This window comes from Emydura macquarii, unplaced genomic scaffold, assembly GCF_026122565.2.
Source record: "Emydura macquarii macquarii isolate MOO-44397 ecotype Brisbane River unplaced genomic scaffold, CSIRO-AGI_Emac_v2 contig_1790, whole genome shotgun sequence".
Classification (NCBI taxonomy): domain Eukaryota; kingdom Metazoa; phylum Chordata; order Testudines; family Chelidae; genus Emydura; species Emydura macquarii.
Window position 1 is genome coordinate 29,526,767 of NW_027131927.1, and position 21,652 is coordinate 29,548,418.

Sequence of the window (21,652 nt, forward strand, 5' to 3'; positions counted from 1 at the left end):
ACTCACATGGAGTTTTCTGCATCTTCATGTAGCTCACATTAGCTCCAACCACAAACAAAACTATGTAGGGCTAGCTCAGCAGCAGCCCAGCCTGGATTCCAAATATCTTCTCCTTAAAGAAGGTTTTCTGATGGACTCACCCTGACTTTAATCTATTTTAATCTTGTATCAGAGCCTGATTCTACCATGTCCCTCTACCCCTTATTCATGTTGAGTAGAAACTTCCTCTGCAAGTAGTTCTATTAAAATCAGCAAGACTAAGGTGCTGTTCAGTGTGAATAAGGGTGGCAGAATTTAGTTCAATATGCGTAAATAGTGACTAATGGCAAATGTTCTTGGATGCAGGCAGCAGAGGGGCAGGGAATCAAGCCCTGGTACCCTTTAGAGACCAGCTTGGTCTCAATCTGAACTCATTCAGCTCCAAATGCAAGAACCGTATTTTTTTTTTCCTTAAGGCCTTCCACTATCCTCTTTCATAAGCAGTCTCAGAGAGAGAGAGAGAGAGAGAGAGAGAGAGAGAGAGATCACTGGAATGAGGAGGAAACGAAGAGATGAGACTCACTTGGTCCAGATTTATGCTGACTATAGCTTAGTCCAGTTTTTAAGGCTTGATCCTGCACCACTGAAGTCAGTGGGATTTTTTACTTTAACGGGTGCAGGATCAGCCTCTTAAGCTCCACCGTAATAGTCACCTACATAGGCACAGTGGGAGCTGCACCTGAGGGCAAAATTGGGCCTCGGGGCCCCTTTCTCAAGTGACAATTTCAATCAGTGGGATTACTTGTGAATGTGTCAGTCCTGTCACTCTGCTGCCTATACCCAATAATTTTATCCTTGGCCTGTCTGTCAAGTTGCAGTGCCCCCATGGACCATAGTAGTCTTGGTGGGTCATGGGGTAGATAAATGCCCTCTCAGAGGTCCCTTTTTTGCTTGAATGAGCCAAATGTTGGTTGAATGTGGACATTTACAATAAAGTTAATGAAGGTAATGTTTTTAAAACCTTCTATGTTATGAGCAATGATTTGTTTCGGATCCATGCACAGACCAGCCTGATAAATGCATTAATTATCAGTTCAAACTTACTTTTTTCCCTCTTCAGGTCCTATGATGTCCATGTTCTTGGATTGCTGGCTTCAGCTCCTGTATAATGGTACAGTGTACACTGTGCTGTTGATATGCCTTCTGTCGTGGAACTCTGTTTGATATACTGATTGAAATCCAGGAACCAATGAAGTCAGTGGTAGGATTTCATCCAAGATAATTACTCATGGTAGGGTAAGTAATACTTTACAAAAATGTTAATTATTATTGATTCATACTGCAAATCTTATAAAAGATGATCTTTGAGATGTGTGTGTGTTTATTTTATTCCTTTTGTATTATATAAAAATAAAATTATCTTAAAATAGGGAATATATATCTTTACAAACAGGGATGCAAAACTGTGCTCTGAAGTGTGCCTAGCCTCTGTTGTCAGAAGCTGGGAATGGGCTACAGGGGTTAGATATCTATTCTATTCATTCCCTCTGAAGCACCTGGCATTGGCCACTGTTGAAAGACAGAATATTGAACTAGATAGATCATTGGTCTGGCCCAGTATGGCCGTTTTTATGTTCTTACTATTCTGCCTATATCCGATAAGCACTCTTTAAAATATGTAAATAAATAATGTTTATATAATATTTTGTTATAAAAATCTAATAAAGTACATAGGATATTAGCTATAATAAATTAAAAAAAGAATTTTAACATTTTCCTTTATTTTGCCAACAGCAGGTAAAGGCTTGTAAAGTTTTATTATCACTTTTTAATCTTAAATGGTATGAATAATATTTAAAAAAAATAATCCCACACAAAATAAAGAGCTGACACTTATGTGACCTCCTTGTTTTCAATGGTCTCCTCCATGCTGCTTCAAGGAACTCTGGGTGATATGAGAATGCCACTATAATGCATGAGGGGGCATCGCTGAAGAATTGGTGTCAGAAACTTAAACAGGTTGGATGTTATAGAACCTGAAGAAGAGTAAATTTTGTATTTAATAAGTGCTGGATGTCTCACCTTCCAATTTGGGGGATTTAACATATACAGCTGGAGTGGAGGGGATTTAAAAAAAAAAAAAAGATTTTCAGGTCACCTTTAACTTTAATATGTATATTATTAATTTGACAATTCCCATTCAATATACCTCTCTCTTGCCTATGAACTTTCTGGGATCTTTCTGGGTTGAGTAAAGTCAGCCAAACCCAGGAGTTTGTGCATGAGGAGGAATAACAGATCATGGACTGTTTCTAACTCAGAACTAGTAGACCTGCAGTTAAAGGAGGAAAAATTGTTCTATCCTGTACTATTCCATATGAGTGGCTAACGTTTTCCTGCAGACTGATTAGTTTCCTTATAAATTCCAAGAATCTATGTAAATATGGGACCCTGGAACATTCATGCATCATACATGGAACATGCCTGTTTTTCTGAAAGGAATAATTAATTAATTTCTCTGTATGCCCATTTTTAAAAGACCTCTTTAATTGTGAAACCTCAGGTGACAACAGAATGACCCTGTCTATGAGTTGTATGGATACTTTCATTCTTTGAGACAGCTACAGTAACAGCAATTTTCCTTATTGAGAATAAATATCTCTGTAGCACAATCATTTTCAGCAGAGTTACAGAGCCAAGTTCTCTGCTGACTTGCATGCCCTTCAGATGCAATAATCCTTATTTATCAGTGGTGAAACTCCATGGACTTTAATAGAGTGGTTTAAGCTTAGTCCACGGTGTCTTAAATATGTTGCAATGTGACACCACCATATGTATATTTCACATAATTCCATTCCTTCAATGATAAAATACATTAATATTTTTCAGTTGAGAGAACTGTATCACAGTTTATAGAGTTTTTTCATGTTATATAAAGGGATAAGTTAAAAAACGTAGCTATAGGTCATTGTGGATTTGAATTTTATATATATAAAATATTAAAGAATTATTGACTTGGAAACTAGATTGCTTAAATTTCTTAGGGCATGGTAATGGGATATGGAAACTTTCCACCTATGGACTAGGTCACTGGTTTAAATCTAGATCAGGTTAGTAATGATTAAAAATCAATGCTGTCTGGCAATATTTGGGTGACTTAGCAGAGAGTTTGCAGTCTCTGTTCAGTTGCTAATATATTGGTGTTCACATGATAAATACCACCATCGCAGCTAGCATTAACTGATGTCTGGTTTGCAGACTAGATAAAGAAGCCACAGGTGGGATAAGCACCAAGTGTCAACAACCTTCTAATTTTCTTGTGGTAGTTCTGTCAGAAGAGGGTGACTTTAGAATGATGGGGGGAAAGTGGGGAAGTTTACAATGCTTCTGCCTGTGCTCTGACTAAATGGAATACTAAGGCTTCCAATCCTGTCACTTTTTCAAGCACAAAATTCACTTGAAATATATCTATAGCTACCTAAATAAGAGAATAAAAAACAGCAAGTTTTTTTTTACTTTTCTGACATCTGTACATACACAGGCCATGATTTCCTCTCACATCAATTTTACTCTTTGTAACTCCATTGACTTGGACAATTCAATGTAATTACCACAGGCAAGTCTTTCAAACATGATGGCATTTATACACTAAGTCATCATTTGCCAATGATACATATTTTCTAAAGCTTTTACTAGCAGAACTCTGCAGAAAGAGATAGAAATGAAAGGAGACACATAGATTCATTTCAAAGCCAGGTGTATAAAAGAGTTCCCGAATTCACTAAAAGACCAGATTCTGTTTTAGATTACTCCTATATTTATCTAAGTCCATGGAATTTTAGGGGTGCTACTGACAGCAGAGTGTGACCAACAGCTTATGATAGAGACACCCACATTCTGACCCTAAACTACATAAACACAGCATAATAGAAGTGGCTCCCAAAGTAGGTAGAGGGTTTAGGACCATGCTTACTTTTCTGTATCTAGGACAGTGCTTCAAGTAAAATGGTGGCTTTGCCGAGGGCTCTTCAGTTGAGGGTTGTGACTCAGTTTTGATCTTCTTAACGACCACCATCACCAAACTCCTGCTCCTTGCGTGGTGGAGGGGTTCATTCCCACACACACACACAAAAAAGAGCTTGCCTCCAGAACTGGTGTGTGTTTATGAAGGTAAATAGGGGAATGATGGACGCAGGTTTGCTATTAAATGGGGGGATGGAGAAGAGAGTGCCATGCATATATACCGTATAGGGATGTAATAAAAGGGGAAACATCATGATTTGCTACTAGGGTCAGGATATTATCTCTGCAATCTCACATTAAAGTACACATGTTAAACATCACAGCAGCATTCCAATATGCTAAGGTTCCTACCCAGCTTCAGAGTCGGCAGAGCCATCCAAGAGTGTGTAAATAAGAGATAGCGACAGCTGCAACCAGCAGCCCTTGCCATAATCCCTGTAAATTGCAGACTATTTTTTTAAATAATCAGTAGAATTTTAACAGCATGCAGTTTTCCTAAACAATCTAGGAATGTTTGGTAAAATTTCATCCCAGGTGCACTTGTTTATCTGTTCATTTGTGGAGGTGGTTTCTGTTCTGTGAGAAATGATGACGGTTTAACATTTCTTTTCATTTCAACAAAAAGTTTAAATTTTCACTTTTTCAAAGAATGAAAATGCTGAAACATTTTGATTCAGAAACACTGAAATGTTTAATCTTGATCATATCAAAATATAATAGAAATATATTTATATTCACTAAAACGTATAAATATAATATTTTGGTATTTTAATATAACAGTCAAAGTTAAATGTTTTTACTTTGTCAACACAAATGGTTTCCACATTAAGAAAACAAAATGAGAAAGTTGAAACAATTTGTTTTGACACTTATTCACTGACATCAACACATTCCTGAGAAACATTTTCATTTCAACAAAACTGCACTTTCTGATTGGGAAAACTGTTTCATCAAATTTTTTTCATTGGTCTGAGTACTGGGAGCTTTGAAATTTTTAGCAGGTTGGTATTTATACTCTAAAAGATCACAGAAAATGGATACATTTGATAAGACTATACAGGAGTCTCAATATGGAGGGTGAAATATCCTTGCTGGGAAGTCTGATGTAGCAGTAGTATGCAACGCAAAAATAGACCCTTCCTTAGGAGCACTATCTTTTTAACTGCTTGGTTCCAGCTTATTCTCCCTCTAGCCGGGTTACCTCTTGGAGCTGATCCTTTAAATAGAGCAGAGCTAAACAGCTATAGCCCTAAAGTGACCATTTTGCAGCCTTTTTTGCTATATCACCCTTTCTCCCAGTTAGTATGTGAACTTAATTTCTGTTATGTCCTCTCTGGTTTTCCATTTCTTACTCCTGAGGAGAAAGTAAACCTTTGCAGTAAGGCTCTGTTGCTCACACATCAAAATGAATGGGGAATTTTTTTCCAAGGAGATGTTATTGGTAGGTTCTAGATGTGTAGAATTTTACCTGTTGATACTTTTGTTACAGCTGAGTCAACTGAGAATTTCTTCCAATCTATTTTGTGAAATTATGAACATAATCTTTTCTGACATACAATTCTGCAGTTCTTATCCTAGAAATTGTTTTCTCTGTAACAATAAACCCAATAAGAATGGTCCTTTCAAGTGTAAACATGCCCCCTGCTGCCCCATGCCACATACACAAACTCCCTAATACCACATTTTAACTATGGAAACCTGAACACTTACCTTCAGCAGTGTTTTATTACTGATAATGGCAGAAGAGTTCTCCACATCTAGTATATTACAGTGATTTAAATATCTGTAATGTTTCATTTACCAGCTTTTAACCTGGCAGGGAGTCATTCTGATTAGTCACCTTGCACTCTTTCTTCTTAATTTTTCTAAGATTTTCAAGATTGCTGCCACGTTTTGAGTTTTCAGTCTCTGCAAGGGGTGTGCCTCTAGCAGTTTGTGGGATAAATATTCAAAGAGTTTTCTGTGTTTTTTGCTTCGTGCTCCAACTACAGGGAATATATAGCTAAAACCATATAGAATAATTAAAAATATGTAACCCTTCATGATCTAAAAGGCTAAAGAATGATTTTCATGAATTATTTGTCTTCAAGTCGGAAGAAGAAATATCCAGAATCTTTTCTTAGAATCCTCATCATAGCACATTGCCTGAGATTTCTGGGGATCTGGGCCTTGCACAGTAGCTACTGTCTTGAGGAAACCAGGATGTTTGGCATGACATAAATAATACTAAAACACATTAGTTGTGCTATTGCAATAATTACCAGAGATTTCCCCATACACTACACTGACACCCATATAGAGGATTCCATTGGCAGGTGCTTACTCAATGTCATTGTCACGTGACACATGAACTATGTCTTCATTGGTGCTAGGTGTCTGCTTCCCAGCTTGCGTAGACATACTTGCAATTGCTCTCAGGCCAGCCAATGCACTAAAAATAGTAATGTAGACATGGTGGCACAGGCTGCAGTGAGTGTTGGTACAGGATAGACAACTTAAATACCTTGCCTGGAACTGATGTGTAAGTACTCAGGGTGGCCAGCCCATGTCAACCGCCCCCCCCGCGCCCACACACACAGGCATCCATGCTACTGCAGCTATACTACTATTTGTAGCGCTGTAGCTCAACAAGAACTACCCTAATATGTCTACAAGACCTGGCAACAACATTCCTAGTTCTGAGTGTAGACATAGCCCATGAACTACAATGACAGTAATGACAGTGGATGTATACAACTATTATAAGTAATGGAAATACTACCACCTTCTCCATTCATATTCTTCCTCTGAGTTCCATCTCTTTCAGTGTAGAGGGGAAGTCATCCCCAGTCTTTCATCCAGTTCAAGGATATTCTCTATAATGAGGGTTTCCCTGAGGATTTCCAAATAGACCCAGTCCCCCTGTATCTTTCCTCTGACAAAGTCACAACTATCAGAGTAACTGCCACCTGCGGGCTATGCCTCATGCAGAGTTAATTAATTCCTTCATTAATTTTTAAACTAAAAAAATAATGTGGATTGGGTGTTAGGCAAAGGTTGGGTCAGCTAAGAAAAGAAGTTCAATTAGTCAGATTATGGGTTCCACCCCAGTTGTAATTTTCCTGCCATTGTAGATGTGATTAAGAGGTGCTTGGGGATACCTTGCTAATGTTCCATTGTTTTAGGCAAGTTTTAAGCCCTCTCTTTCTGCTCAGTTTCCGTTGCATGTCTAAATGACAACTGCACAGATGAGGATGGGAATTTCCCTCCACATGAACAGCCTCTGTATAATAATGGGCTTTCTGAGACTTGGATCCAGCTTGAAGTGCCAACTTTTCAAGTTTCTCAGTGCTAATTCAGTCTTCACATTCTCCTTCAAGTAAATAGCAGTGAAAGAGTATTATATGACACAAAACACTCCATCTCTAGCTTTACTTGAAAATTAGAGGGAAAATAGGTGTTAATATTTGGTCACACTGTAATTAGAAGCAAAAAGAAACTCCTGGTAGAAACAAAATCAGAAGTAAAAATACTTTCCATGCAGTTCAGCTGTAAGTGGTCTTAGTTTTCGCTCAGATGCCCTAGTATGGACTTCCTGTATTGAAGACCCTTAGTATAACTTTCCAAATAACTGGTCCCTTAACTGGCTTATGAGAGAAGTTGTTTAATCACTTTTACAGAAGTGATGTGTACGTAAAGAGCAGAGATTTGCCAAATTCCAGCATGGAACCAGTGACATTTAGATCATCAGTCTAACACTCCTCATTAAGTTATCCTGGTATGGTCAGGTGTGTGTATGTATCTGACAGTGTGTGAGAGAAAACCCTGTTAGACGGTCAACATAAAGCCTACTGGGAAGATTTGGGTTTTCTTTGTTTAGCTGATTGGGTTTCTTTTATTCATTAGTCTTGATAAAAATGAAATGGGAGTGGGAGAAAGATAACTAAAACATCCTCTGTGAGAAGCCATGCTACAAAAGGTAGCTGTAATGGCTAAGGCAGCTGTGAGATCATTGGTTCAGCAATTTTCACTTGCTGTGCTGATGTCAAGGCCCTAGGCTTTGAAGTCACTGGCTCAGTGCACTTGCTGGGATGTTAGATCCTAAAGCTTTGTGAGGTTACTGGCTCACCCAGCTGAAACTGGCCTTATTTGTGTGCACTTGTCTTGAATGAGGGGGAAAATAAGTTTTTTCTGAGCATCAAGGAAAGATGACATTGCTGTGGGTCTGTCACATGTGAGATGAAAAAAGTAAATGCCAAAATCCCTTCCTGTTCCATTTGGCACTGTCCTTTATGTATGCAAGTAAAATTATCCTTGTATTTTCCTTCTGGTGCATACAACCACATGTTTTTTGTGCCTTATAGACATTTTATATTAATTTAGATGGAATATATGGGACCATAAAGTCAAAGGTATTAACATGACCCTGTCACTGTCCAACATTAAACAGTGTTAAACAAGAGTTAGAGTTTGGTATACAGAAACCTCAGCCTGCTTAGTATCATAGCAAACACAGTTAATAATCTTTTAAACCTTTTATTAAAGATACAGAAGAGAAGGGAAAAATAAGTTTCAAAGCATTTGAAATGTAAAATTTTAAATACGGCTTTCATTTTAACAACATTTCTTCCCTTTTCCACTAGCTGTAGAGAGTTTTTAAAACAAACCCTCCCCCCATTTGACAATCTGTTAGATTATATTAAAAATGGTAATAACTAAAATTCTGTGGGAGTTCATGGTACTGGATGGTTCCTCATCATATCTGTGCCTGAGGACAAATAAAACTTTTGGTGTCAGTGACCGCTCTGCTATATTCTCACATAAAAGAGAATAAGTAAGTAGAAATGGGCTGGAACTGTTGTTTTTACGGTTGTTAAAGTCTGCTCCTCTTTTTAGAAGACAAAAGAAGATAAGCGCGCATGAGGGGGGAGATAAGAACAGCAAAGATAGAAGATGAAGCTTTTGTCTCTAGTGTTGACTTTCACTTGATCTTTGGTAGAGAAACACAGGCATAGAACACAATCTTAACAGACACTCTGAAACCTGGCAAACTTGTACCAGCATCAGGCTGCTTAGGGCATTGTTTTTAGTTGCCTGTTTGGTCACAGACTTACAAAATATTCAGTGTTGGCCAGCTAAGCCAGTCTTTTATTAGACAGAAGGAAAAAGAAGAGGGATAGGAGAAAGAAGGTGGGGAAGGAAGAGGACACACAAGGAGAGGGAGAGAAGAGACAAATTCTCTCATTCCAGCGGTGGTTTGGGATATTTAGCTGGAACTGGTGGAGGTGGTGATGTCATCTGATCTCTCTCTTTGGCCCAGTCTGGTTAGTACATCTCTCAGGATTAGGATGATGAAGGCCCAGTGGTGTCAGTGGATCGTGGGTGTAGAGATATGCTTGTAGAGGATTGTGATTTAGAGACGCTCCCTAACATGGGACAGCGTTGTGTGAATTGGGAGACATGCTCTACATTAGATCTAAGTTGGCTGCTCCCAGCTGCACATCTAGGAGTCATATCCATCTGTGTTATTAAAGTTCTATTCCTTACTCATTCAATAGTTTATTCTTTATTGAACCCTCAAGATCATTACACTGTGGTCCCAGGAGAAGTGTGTGTGGCAGCCACGATGGTAAAGCGCACTCCTTCTTGTTTCCTGTCTTTCAGTCAGTCAACGCCTGTGTCCACTATTTTTTTTAATGACCCCAAAAGGAAGTGATGGGAAGAATAGCCCACCCTCTTATTATGTTGTCCATCAATTAGGCTTAATTTCTGACACACCAATTTTGGTTCATTGATTTCTGGTCCTACACTTTTCTTGTTTATCAGGCATAATTTTAATGCACTTCTTGAGTTATAGAAGGTCTTTTTTGTTCGTACTAATTCAGTCTCTGTTTACCTTTGCACCTTTTTTCATCAACATGTATTGTTCTAGATTGTTGTGACATTTTATAAATGTTCATTCACTTCTTATAGTTGAATTTACAATTTAGGTTAAATTCGTAGGCCCTATTATTACAATGGGCACCTGGTATTGGAAAAATGTACCCCTTGTGTTTTGTTGAGTAAGCCTAAAACAAGAGAAAATCATTCTCACTTCAGTTAGCAGTGCAAACTCTTACACCACTCAGAAGACATCAGAAAGTAAATGAGTTGATCCTCCCATTGGCTTAATTAGGATTCAATATCGGCAATTAAGTTACAGTTTAAAAACAAAGGGATCTCTGAGAGGGGTATGCACCAAATCCTAAACAAATATTTCAGAACATATCTTCTTAGGAACAGGAGATGATATGTAGTTCTAATATTAGAATATGTTAGAACAGTCAAGCCCTATGCTGAATACAATAGTCAGAATACTATTGGTCGATCATGTTTGAGTCCCTTCCAATGGTCATTGCTTTGTTCAAAGCCGTTTTTAGTGTGTAATTTCTACCATAGGAAATAATTTAAAAGAGCATCTATACAAAAACTGGTTTCTATAATTTATTTAAAAGATTAATGGTTCACTTGAATTTGTTAAGATCATTGTTCATTTTATCAAATTATACTCCACAAAATTTGATAAAAATCATTTCCCCAGTCAGAAATTAACTTCATCTGTGTGGTTTTACTTTATGAAGCTGCTTTTTAGTAATAGCAATGCACCCTGCAAACTTTATGTATTACAGAGAGTAAAAAATATGAGCTGCTGTTCATGCTTACAGCAACTCCTGACGTACCAAAGTGTAGGTGGTAACAATGTGAAAGCCAATACCCGTCAGCTTAACAGGAAATACACAGAAGCAACAGCTCAAAACACTGATTCATTATCTTTTCAATCTGTAACTGATTTGTGCTGCATAAAATCATTTAAGTTAAATATGAGCCTTGATAATAATCATAGCTTCATTCACATTTTCCTGAGGAAGCTTAGATTCTAATACATTGAAAAAGTCTCCCTTTTGCTTTTCTGCACACAGACTCTCTCTCTCTTTCAGTTAATAGGGTATGACACACCAATGCAAATCAGGAGGAAAACCAGTGAAAATTGTGGGTTACACTGGTGTAAGTGAGAGGCAAATGAAGCCCTATGTAGCTATACACAGAAAAGCACTGGTTTTCAGATACACACAAGTGTGATATGTGTTACCTTCCTGACTAGCATGACTTGCAAATGGTGTTGCATGCCAAGTTGCATCACACTGTCACCAAAAGAAAACAAATTAAATAATTCACCTTGCTTGCTCCTTGACCCTGATCCTCATATGCGCAAAATACAATTCAGAGTTAGGGTAATACAATGGTGTCTTTAAACAACCTTTGTGCTGCCCAGAGTGGTGTGCTAAAGCCAGGTCCCTCAAGTGTAAGTTAGAGCAGTCTGAAGGCTTCTGTAATTGGCATCAGCTTCCAGTGTCCCCAGTGGCGATACAGTAGCCACAAATTGCCAAGCTACAGGAACCCCTGGCCATGCCTGTTTTCACTGATGACACACATTGCACCAGCTTTACACCTCTGGAGGACCTCTTTCCCCCTTCATTATAGGAAAATCTTCCTGTGGCTGGCTGCACTGTATATAAGGCTGCTTTGCTCTGGTGGTGTGGGATAAATTGTCCACACCACAGTGTAGAAACTGGTTTCTATATTCAGACAGAATTAAAGAAGGCATGTGACACCACTGATCTCCAATGAAGCACTCAATTCAAAGAAATATATAATGCAACAAACTGCGTTCAATCTCTTCACTGAACAAATAGTCTTTTTTGATGTGGTTGAGACAAGGGAATTTTGGTATCTGATTTCTATAAATAGTCCTATTGTAAAAACCAAAAAGCAGGTACATGCTCTGTTATTACCCAATTTCTCAGTTCTTCTAATGTTGTCAACTCAGAAATACTGTACAAATAAATTATTATTAATGGGGGAAAATAGGAAATTCAGAAGGCCATGTTAGAGTTTGAAGTGTTACTAATGGGAAGGATTTTTGCCATTTATTCCACCTGATGCTTGAGAAAAAGCCGTATCATTTTACTCATTTAGGCTCTGACTCAGCATAATTTTAAGTGTGCTAGTAGTAGTCGCAGTTATTGCAATGAATCATCTCAATGGGACTATTCACATACTTAATATTACAGATGTGCTTAAATACCTTCCTGAATCTGGGCCTTAAAAATATGTAAAATTGTAATGTAAATATATCATGCCAGTCCATAGTATGCTTTTCATTCATTTAATAGATACAAAAGATACAACTAGCATACAACTATACAGATGATATAATTATACTGTAGACTATTCTCACTACTTCTTGCCTAATACTTAAACATTTTCTATTAAAGCTGGCTAATATTAACTCTTGTCTCAGTGTCTTTAGAGTTGGGCTCAAACAAAAATCCTGCATCTGAATTTCCTACAAGATTTGGATCCAGATCTAGCTCCAGATCTGAACTTTGCATCTAGGGACCACATCTTTAGTACTTATGTACTCCTAAAAGTAAGTAGTAAGCCCAAATTGTTATTATATAGTGCTATTGATAGAGGGCCAGGTTAGACACTAATATAATTTCACTGACTGCAGCAGAGTTACGCAAATAATGGATCTCTTTTATGGGTGCTCTAACCTGTATGAGAATTCTACCCCCAAAACAAAATCACCCTAAGAGTATTCCCATATACACTGGAGAATTGTTTGTGTAAATGGCTCAGCCTGGAGAGGGATTACAATGTATCTTCTTGTAAAAGGAAAGTGTGCCAGAGACGGAGAGCATGGTACACACACAAATATGTGGATAAAGTGCTACTACCATGCATGGTAGAAGGTGAATGCTACCTTTTTGCAGGACTAGGAAGCAACTGGTACCTCTTCATTAATCACAGATGGAATAGTCTGATACCTTCCAAGTTATTTCTGTATCAAGTTGCCAGTACTCCAGTAGACTCATTTGTGTAATTAACCTTTTTGTTGCACTTTTTTTGTGACTACTTTAAAATACGTTGTTAAATGGTATAACATTTAATAGTATGAATGGTATAATGTAGTCATAATATCACATAACTTTACTTTTATTTCTGGTAAGCAAGACTACTGGCTTTACTAGTTACATGGTAATATCAGCAGGCAAAGAACAATATGGGAACATATTGATATTAAAGATCCTTTCCTGTTAGATCTTGTGGAATGCAGCAGATAGTGAGCTGCAGGATGACCATTATAAATATAGCATACTGTAGGTATCAAAGCTTTTTACCTGTACAGTATATGGGTAATTTCAGTTTTAATAAAGGGGAAATAAATGCTGTACCTTATAGGTCATTCTGTATCTTTTCATACCATGTCTAAGAATAAAAGCCAGTCTCTAAAGTAAGTCCTTCTGAACTGTCCTTGAAAATTGCCAAAGATTAATTATTCTGCTTATGTTTTGTGATTTACTCAACGGTTATTTTTGCAATGAAATTTTCCTCATAATGAAAAGCATCATTCTTCTTCAATAGTTAGTTTTATGTCCTTGAAGGATGGGTCCTAGGTTTTGAGAAAATCAAGGGCTTCCTAAAGTGGAGATTCCAGTTTACTGTGTAACTGAACTTTTTCCTTCTTTTTCTATCATGTTTAATTTGTGAAAGCAAACTTCTGGTTGGCAACTAATTTACTTTAAAGCAAAGAAAATTAGCACAGCCCCATAATTCAGGCATTTGTACAATTGTGATCATTGGGAAAGATATATAGCAGTGTGTGTCTAAAATTATTATTAATATTATATGCATTAAGGAATCCATCCTGTAATAACTAGATGCCAGTACATAAATTTAGTATATGTCCATCTAATTGCATCCAGAGAAGATGGTCCTTCCTTCGCTGTGTTTTATAATGAGTTGTTCACTCAGGAAAAGTAGTAGTATCTCTCTATGCGTACATGAAATATTACTGACAAAAAGATGCCTCTTGACTGAGGAGTTGGATTATCTTATTTAGGAATGTAGAGCTAGATCCACAAACCATGTAAATTAGCAGAACTGCACAGGAGTCAGTAGAGCTAAGTTGAATTCCATTAGCTGAGGATCTACTCCTTTCAATGAAACGGCCTGATTCTGTGAGGTTCTAAGATCTTCCTGGATGGTGCTGAGCATTCTCCATTTTTGTGTTCTGGAATGGAAACTGAGGGTTCTGGGAAATGTTCAGGATGGATTCCTAAAGTAGGAGTGTTGCCACTCTTAGCTGACAAAGCATCATAAGCCATTGGATTTCAGTGGGCCTTGGACAATATTGGAGAGGAGCAAATCCACAGTGCAATTAATAAAATTCTTTTTGTTCTCACTGCTCTACTTTCAGTATGGGATTTTCAAATGAGCCTCCCCAATGAAATTCAATGGGATTTGGACACCGAATTTCTGTAGGCCCTTTGAAACACCTAGCTTTATTTTCTATCACTCACCATCTTATCTATTTTTTACCTTGTTTCATAAGTTGGTGGGGACACGTGTGAATGAAACAGTGCTTGATTTACACTGAGCCAGTCAACTTAAGGTAAATAATTCAAGTAATGAATCGCCGTAGGTTAAAAAATTCCAATGTCAAAGCAGTTCATACATTTGGCAACCACAGACATAAGACAGTAGGTACTTTTACACTGGGCCACCACTATATTTCCTTTTTCAGTTATGAAAAAGTTTCAAAACATTTATAGAAGTGCAGAATAAAAAGAGTGTCTTTTTGTGTGCCAGAAGGGTGGTCTCCTTTCCTGAAACTGTCATTGATTTACTTGCGGTAATATAGGTTCCCTTGATTAAGAGTTTGACAAGTTCCCATTGAAGCTGCATAATCAATCAATCTCTTACTGGAAATGTCTAAGAAGGGTATAAGTGAGGATGCTGTACATTAATACCTAAGGGATAGTTACTAACCTCTGTTCTGTGGTGATCAATCACCCCAGATAGGCTGTGCCGACAATGATTGGAGGTCATCTGGTTAATGAGATAGCACTGGGAAAATCCTTTCTAGCATTTTGTTGTATCTTCCCAACATTAGCATCCACATCAGGTTCCCAACTCTTACCTTTAGGAACATGCCCTAAGAGAATTCTGCAGAGAACAATATGAGAATAAAAATTATGAATGGATGACTAGGACAATTGTGATGAAAGGAATTGATGGATCACTTTATCGCTCACCACACCTGGTCATAAATAAAGCACCAATCTATGGGGGTTAATAGATGGCTGGCATAAGCGGTAACTTCTTTGATCATATTAGACTGTTTTTGAGGAGTGGGGTGGGGTTGAAGGAGGCCATGTGTGAAGGAGGATACTTGAGAGATGATTGTGATATAATGGGCATTGGCATATAAAATTGCAGATTTATGAACCTTCAGATAAGATAGGCAATATTAAACACCTCACATTCTGAAGATGAGATAAATGCTGCAATTTTTGTGTTATCTGCTTCAGACAAGAGGGTTTCTGAGAAATGTTATATAAATTGTCACGACATCTCTCCCGGATACCTTAAAACTGTCCATTTAGCACTCAACCATAGAATGCAGCCTGTGGATCTAGGGGACATATGAAGCTACCCCCAGCAGTACAGTTTTTTTCAGATTGTCTTAAAATAGGACAAGATTTTCATTAAGCACCGAAGTCTATGTTCAAAATGCTCTATCCATATTGAACTTTTTTTCTTTTTAGGGCAGATTGGAAGGATAAAAACCTTTCCTTAACTATCGTGCCTTCAAAGTAAACTTCAAGGCAGTGTGGTACAGTGGCTTGAACTCTGGCCTGGGACTCAGGAGACTAGGGTTCTATTCCCTGCTCTGCCCTTGGTCTATCGGGTGATCTTAGGCAAGTCATTTAATCGATCTGTGCCCCAGTTCCCTACTTGTAAAATGGGTGAAATGATGTTTATCTCCTTTCTGAAGTGCTCTGAGATCTACTATTGAAAAGAGCTATTTAAAAGCTGCGTATTAATTAGAGACAGGTTTATAACTAAAAGTAAGGGGATGAAATTAAGGAAAGCAACATTAAAATTCAATATTAAAAAAAAAGTTACTGTGAATATCTATACTATTTAAGATTTGAATTTCTTGTAAATTTAACTCTAACTCTGAATTTCCTGATTTTCTTTTATTATGTGTGCCATTGTTAAAAGGTCATGTACAGTCAAATTATTGATGTGTGCCTGCAACCTTAATTTCACTTTAACAAAGTATTGTTTGTTTGTGGTGGGAATTTTCTTACTTTTTGTAAAGCCCCAAGGTTTGCTGGAGAGGATCTCTATACCTGCAAATCCTCAGAAGGGAGGCCCCATCCAGCAGGCCTTAGGAGGCCTCAGGGGACACATCTTTGGTCTGATGGCTACTAAATCTTCTGCCAGTCTCAGTCCCTACTTACCATTACCTGGAGGAAAAATCAGATCTTGCAGATCTCCTGATGTCTGCAAACAAGGAAAATCTCTCTTTCAAATATCTGTAGTTCTTAGGGTTCCTTTCCTGCACTACCTCAGAAGAATCAGTCTGGGTTTAAGAACAAGCCTTTGTAGCCAAGATCAGACAAGTGGGGAGTGTCCACATGAGCCTTTATAAGTGTGTAAAAAGTACCTAAAATTAAATGTCAAACAATTAACTCAAAGTAAAAAAGTATAGTGAAAATCAGTTCTAGGAATGGAGGCCATCAGCACCTTGATCCATTGATGTCACCTCATTGATGAAAACACCTCATTGACTTTAGTAAAATTGGGATGAGTCCTTCAATGGATCTAGAGTGACAAATGTTATTAAATATGCAGATGTGCATCCCAACCTATTTAAATATGCAGATGTCCACCCCTACATACTCATATTAGATTGCGTACTAATTATAATTTACTGTCAAGCCTCCTGGTTTTGGGGAAGATAATAGAAAATTCTGTGGGAGTTCACAGTACTGGATGGTCACTATGTCCATGGCTGAGGACAAGTAAAACTTTTGGTATCAGTGACAGCTCTGCTATAGTCTCACATAAAATCCAGCAGTAGATTTCCAGCAATCTCTTCTTTAATCTTAATGTTCCGTGGCTTTTGCTTCAGGACAGAACTACAGTAGAACCTCAAAGATATGAACACCAGAGTTACAAATTGACAGGTCAACCAAAACCATGTGGAAACAGAAATAAGCGATCAGGCAGCAGAGGAGTGGGGGAGGGGGATGGAAAAAGAAAGCAAATATTATAGTGTGTCTATATTGCATCTTAAAAATCGGCATGCAGAGCAGAAGCCAAGGGCGCTATTTTACCTCAGTGGGAGGAGTATGCTGTTTTCACACACACACACCCTCTGAGCTTGGGAAAAAAAGCTGCTGCAACAAGCTGCTGATGCTGCAAGGAACCGAAGCTTACAGCCAAGACCTGGTCTGGAGCTGGATTAGAAGTCAGAGTCCAAGCTGCTGCCTGCACACTACGCTCTGGAGGAGTTTTAAAGGGCAACTGCCTATGCATAGATGCCACCCAACTTTGCCCATGGCTGCATTCCTGGATCCTGCCAGCACCGCTGGGAGTGCAAGAGGCAGGAGCAGGAGGGGCGCTGGCAGCGGACTGGCACCCCCTGCCACGTGCTGTCTCTGGGACATGGTGAGAAGTGCACTGAGCAGGGTGAGCCCAGGGGAGAGGCATCTGAGGGCTGGGGCTTGTAGTGCCAAGCGTGTGGGGCAGGACCCCCCAGTTCAGCCCAAAGGCAAGAAACAGGAATAGGGCAGGGAGCTACTTGCAAACCAAACAGTGCTGCTAGGTGCTACCTTTGTAGAGATCTCTCCCAGGGCCTCAGCTGGAAGATGCTGACTGCAGGGAACTGTACCATAAGGTTTTGTTCAGAATTAAAAACAACCTCCATTCCCGAGGAGTTCGTATCTTTGAGATTCTACTGTATTATTAAATCATGGTGGTCCAAGGGACCATATACTTCCAGAGTAAAGACAGAGGGCAGGTGTGACAGTCTGTAGCCTTACGGTCTCCCTTTTTGAAAAACTATGATAAATTTTGTACAAAGTATGTCTTGTGAGGTTTCATTTGAAAACTCGTAGTCTGCTGAACATTATTATTATGATGAAATATGTGTGGCAATATTGTATGCAAAGTTATACAATTCTACAATACAAGACATGTTCCGAGTCTGGGGAAACAGCTTCAAACCAGTTTCCCAGAGACAAAAGGCTAGCCAACACCTCAGCCAAGTGTCAACTTAATCAAATGGCTTATCACCTTGTTAAGCGGCCATTCTTTGAAAGGTAGAAGGGTATGAATGAGAAATTTACATATTGGCAATGGAATAGCTGGAAGATTCTATTCCACAGACTTTCAGTTGCCTGAACCTCAGCTGGAGATGATTCTCAAAGAATAGAATTGATATAAGAAAGGAGAGCAAACTCCTCACATTATCTCTTCCTTCATCTCTACTCATGACTTTGAAAATACTTGAATAACAAAGGAAATAGCTTCGGATTGGGGAGAGATCCTGGCTGAAAGATTCAACCAGTAAGACTACAAAAGCATGTGGTGAGAAAAACCTTTGCTCTGAATTCACTTAAATTCACTTAGCTTGTTAAATTAGGTATTTGTTTGTGTTTTAGTTTTTATTTCTTGGTAACCAGTTCTGATTTTTATGCCTCATTACTAGTAATCACTTAAAATCTATCTTTCTGTAGTTAATAAACTTGTTTTATTGTTTTATCCTAAACCAGTGTGTTTGGACTGAAGTGTTTGGGAACTGCCATTTGAGATAATAGAAAGTGATAAGCACAAATCATGTTAATAAAATGACGGACTTTCTATGAGCTTGTATTGTCCAGAAGGAAAGAGCTGGGCAGTACAAGATGCATATTTCTGGGGACTAGTCTGGGACTGGGAATTGCTGGTGTCACTCTGCAATATAATTCAAGAATGGCTGGCTATGCATTTTTATAATTCAGCTGGGAGTAATTTACATGTGTAAATTACATGCTGTGTGAGAGCAGACCAGGAGTAATTACTCTCACAGTGAAGCAGTGTAAAAGGAACCCAAGATTGGAGAATTGAGGGGACACAACTGTTCAACAGTCCAGATTGTGCCCTGGGTAATGTCACAGTAGGGAGTTAAAAAATCTTCTCTAATAGGTGACTGCAGCTCAGTGAGCTATGTGGGTGGAATAATCAGGAATACCACCGCACCAGAAAGGAGGAAAGAGAGCCTCTGTTTCATTTTTTTTCTTGTAAATGATTCCCATTAACTATTCTTCCTAACCCTCCCAATAAAAATCCAGCCAACTATCCCCAAAAGAGATCAGATTTACTTCAGTGTCCACATTTAGTAGCCTAAAATTTGACTTTTCAAGCTGTTCAGAACACATTTGAGACATTTTATAGATTCTTAATGCTATTGAAAATATAATAATACTTTATCATTGCTTTATTATCTCACAAATAGAATGACTACAACTCATTTAATATTTCCACTTGGAAATGGAAGTTATGTCTTAATACCATATCTAACTCATAGACTGTTATACTATCTTTTCGAATCACCAAAACCACTCAAGGTATCTGGAGTACACATAGGCATGAATATGAGCATAAAAGACTTCCAAGCAATTTGAGGGGAGGGGATTGCATTTCCAAATGATAATTAAATTTGATTTTCTTTAATCCACACAAGACCAAGAAGAACTTTTCTCTTTAACATGGATGACTGGGAAGGCTGCAGTCTGTGACTAGGATCAGTCAAGTCCTCTAGTCATCTTTTCTTCCAAAAGCTATTCCTTTTCCTGATGAATTTGAAGCTGTGTGAGAATGTGCAGAACATACAGATGATGAAGGATAGTAAGAGCAGCCATAGTTGAGGTTATACAAAGTAAATTTGTCCAAAGTTTCTTGATGGTAAATTAAACTATAAAGCAAAATGTTCTTATAGATATTCCTATAGTTAACAATGTTATTCCCGCAAAGCTCTGTGAAATTCAGCTCTCAGAAGTGACTACTTGAAAATGGCACCTTCCTATTCAACAGATGTGCCCCTGTCATATTTGCTTGTACTGGGGAGTGGAATTATCTCCTTTTACTCCAAATAGCCCACAAAAGCCAACACAGCTAAGTGAGGATAAGTGTCAGGAAACAGAATTGTTTACTAATTTCCAATTAGCTACACCTGAGCACAGCCCCAGAATACAATATGGTTGTAGATAGGTGTTCTTATTTTCTCTCCCTTCTGCTTAACTGGATCACAACATCTTATATATCATGTTGATTTCAGTTCTCCCTTGCAATACTGCCAACTTCTGTTTTTGTTAATGTAAAATATCAGAAGCTAAGATGTGCATTGTTTCTTGTGGTACAAATTTAGATTGGTCACAAGTCACTCAGACAGAATACATCAATGTACAAAACAAAGGAATAGATTTAACAGGAATCTATGAAAAATAATACGGGTCACACTGCTAAAGAAACACTAAGCCCTGATCATCCCACTTTTCTTGAAGTCATTTGGAGTTTTGTGATTGACTAAACAGGAGTATGATTGAGTCTTTTGTGAGAATGTCTTGGCTGATGCAATATTAGAAACTGCTATTGACATCTTGACTTTACAAGGCATATAGGATTTACAAAAACAGTTGATTGTTTCTATGTTTCATGTTTCTTTTTAATTTGGCAAGGGCATCACATTTCAATTACTTTTGATAATGTATATTTTGTTTTAGCTTCTTGATAACCAGTGTAGCGAATCAGAAGCATTGTTTATGGCTGGTTGGGAAGTCTGACTTCAGTGTCACCCACCAGAGCTGGGAGAATCTGCTCTTCTTTTGCAGCCTGCCCTGACCTTGGCATTTTCAGCTGGCTACCCTAGGCATGGATGGGTCACACCATCATCAAAAGTTTTTAAGAACAGGTTGGACAACACCTGCAAGGGATGGTTTAGGTTTACTTCATCCTGCCTAAGTATAGGGAGCTGGCCTGGATGACTTCTTGAGGTCCTTGACAGACCTACATTTCTATTATTTTATTGGCTTCAATGGGTATTAAATCAGATCAACAGACATTTGACATAAAACAATTCAAGTGGCTTTATGCTTGAACACACGTATTTCTCTGAATGCTATAGAATTCTCATGCAGTGCACTAGGCACCATAAAAAAATCATGCCTTCTTAGTGTACATAATTTAAAATGTTCCAAATTCCCTTTATCTAGCTTGTCAATTCATAAAGGAACTAAATTCTTACTGGCAATATCTGTGCATGTGTGTATGTATTTTAATTTTCAGAAGTCACTTGTTGTAGTGTTTCCTTCAAGGGGATAGGAGAGGAGTCAAGACTTTTCTGGACCATAGCTCACTATGGTTGTGTACAAAGTTTTTTGTCAGAAGCAAGTGTTTGCAAGATGCAAGGGGAAGCCATAAATCTAGAGTTTCTGGGTATTTCATTTGTGCTGTAGAGTACAAAGCATAAGACTAATAACCCCTGGATTTCTCATAGACGTTAGAGATGGAAAAGACCTATTAGGCATTCTAGTTCATTTTGTACTCCTATGGGATTGGAAGATAGATGCAGTAATTTGTATTGGGGTTTTCAAGATTTTCAGTGCACACGCAGTATATTTTTTTCCTAGTGCTTTTTTTTTTGTTTTTTTTGTGGTGGTTGTCAGTAGTAGAAGTAGTATTTCAGAAGCATCTAGAGGCCCTGACTTTGATCAAGTCTCCATTGTCCTAA

General features: G+C 38.2%; 1 long non-coding RNA gene across 1 annotated transcript in view; it reads left to right on the forward strand.

Moving 5' to 3' along the window:
- Positions 1-1,193: 1,193 nt before the first annotated feature.
- LOC137159216 (uncharacterized) overlaps positions 1,194-21,652 on the forward strand; it is a 149,572-nt gene continuing 129,113 nt past the window's right edge. The window contains exons 1-2 of the long non-coding RNA XR_010921593.1: positions 1,194-1,270; positions 12,323-12,451. This is a non-coding gene — a long non-coding RNA (uncharacterized lncRNA). The remainder of the gene's footprint in view (positions 1,271-12,322; positions 12,452-21,652) is intronic.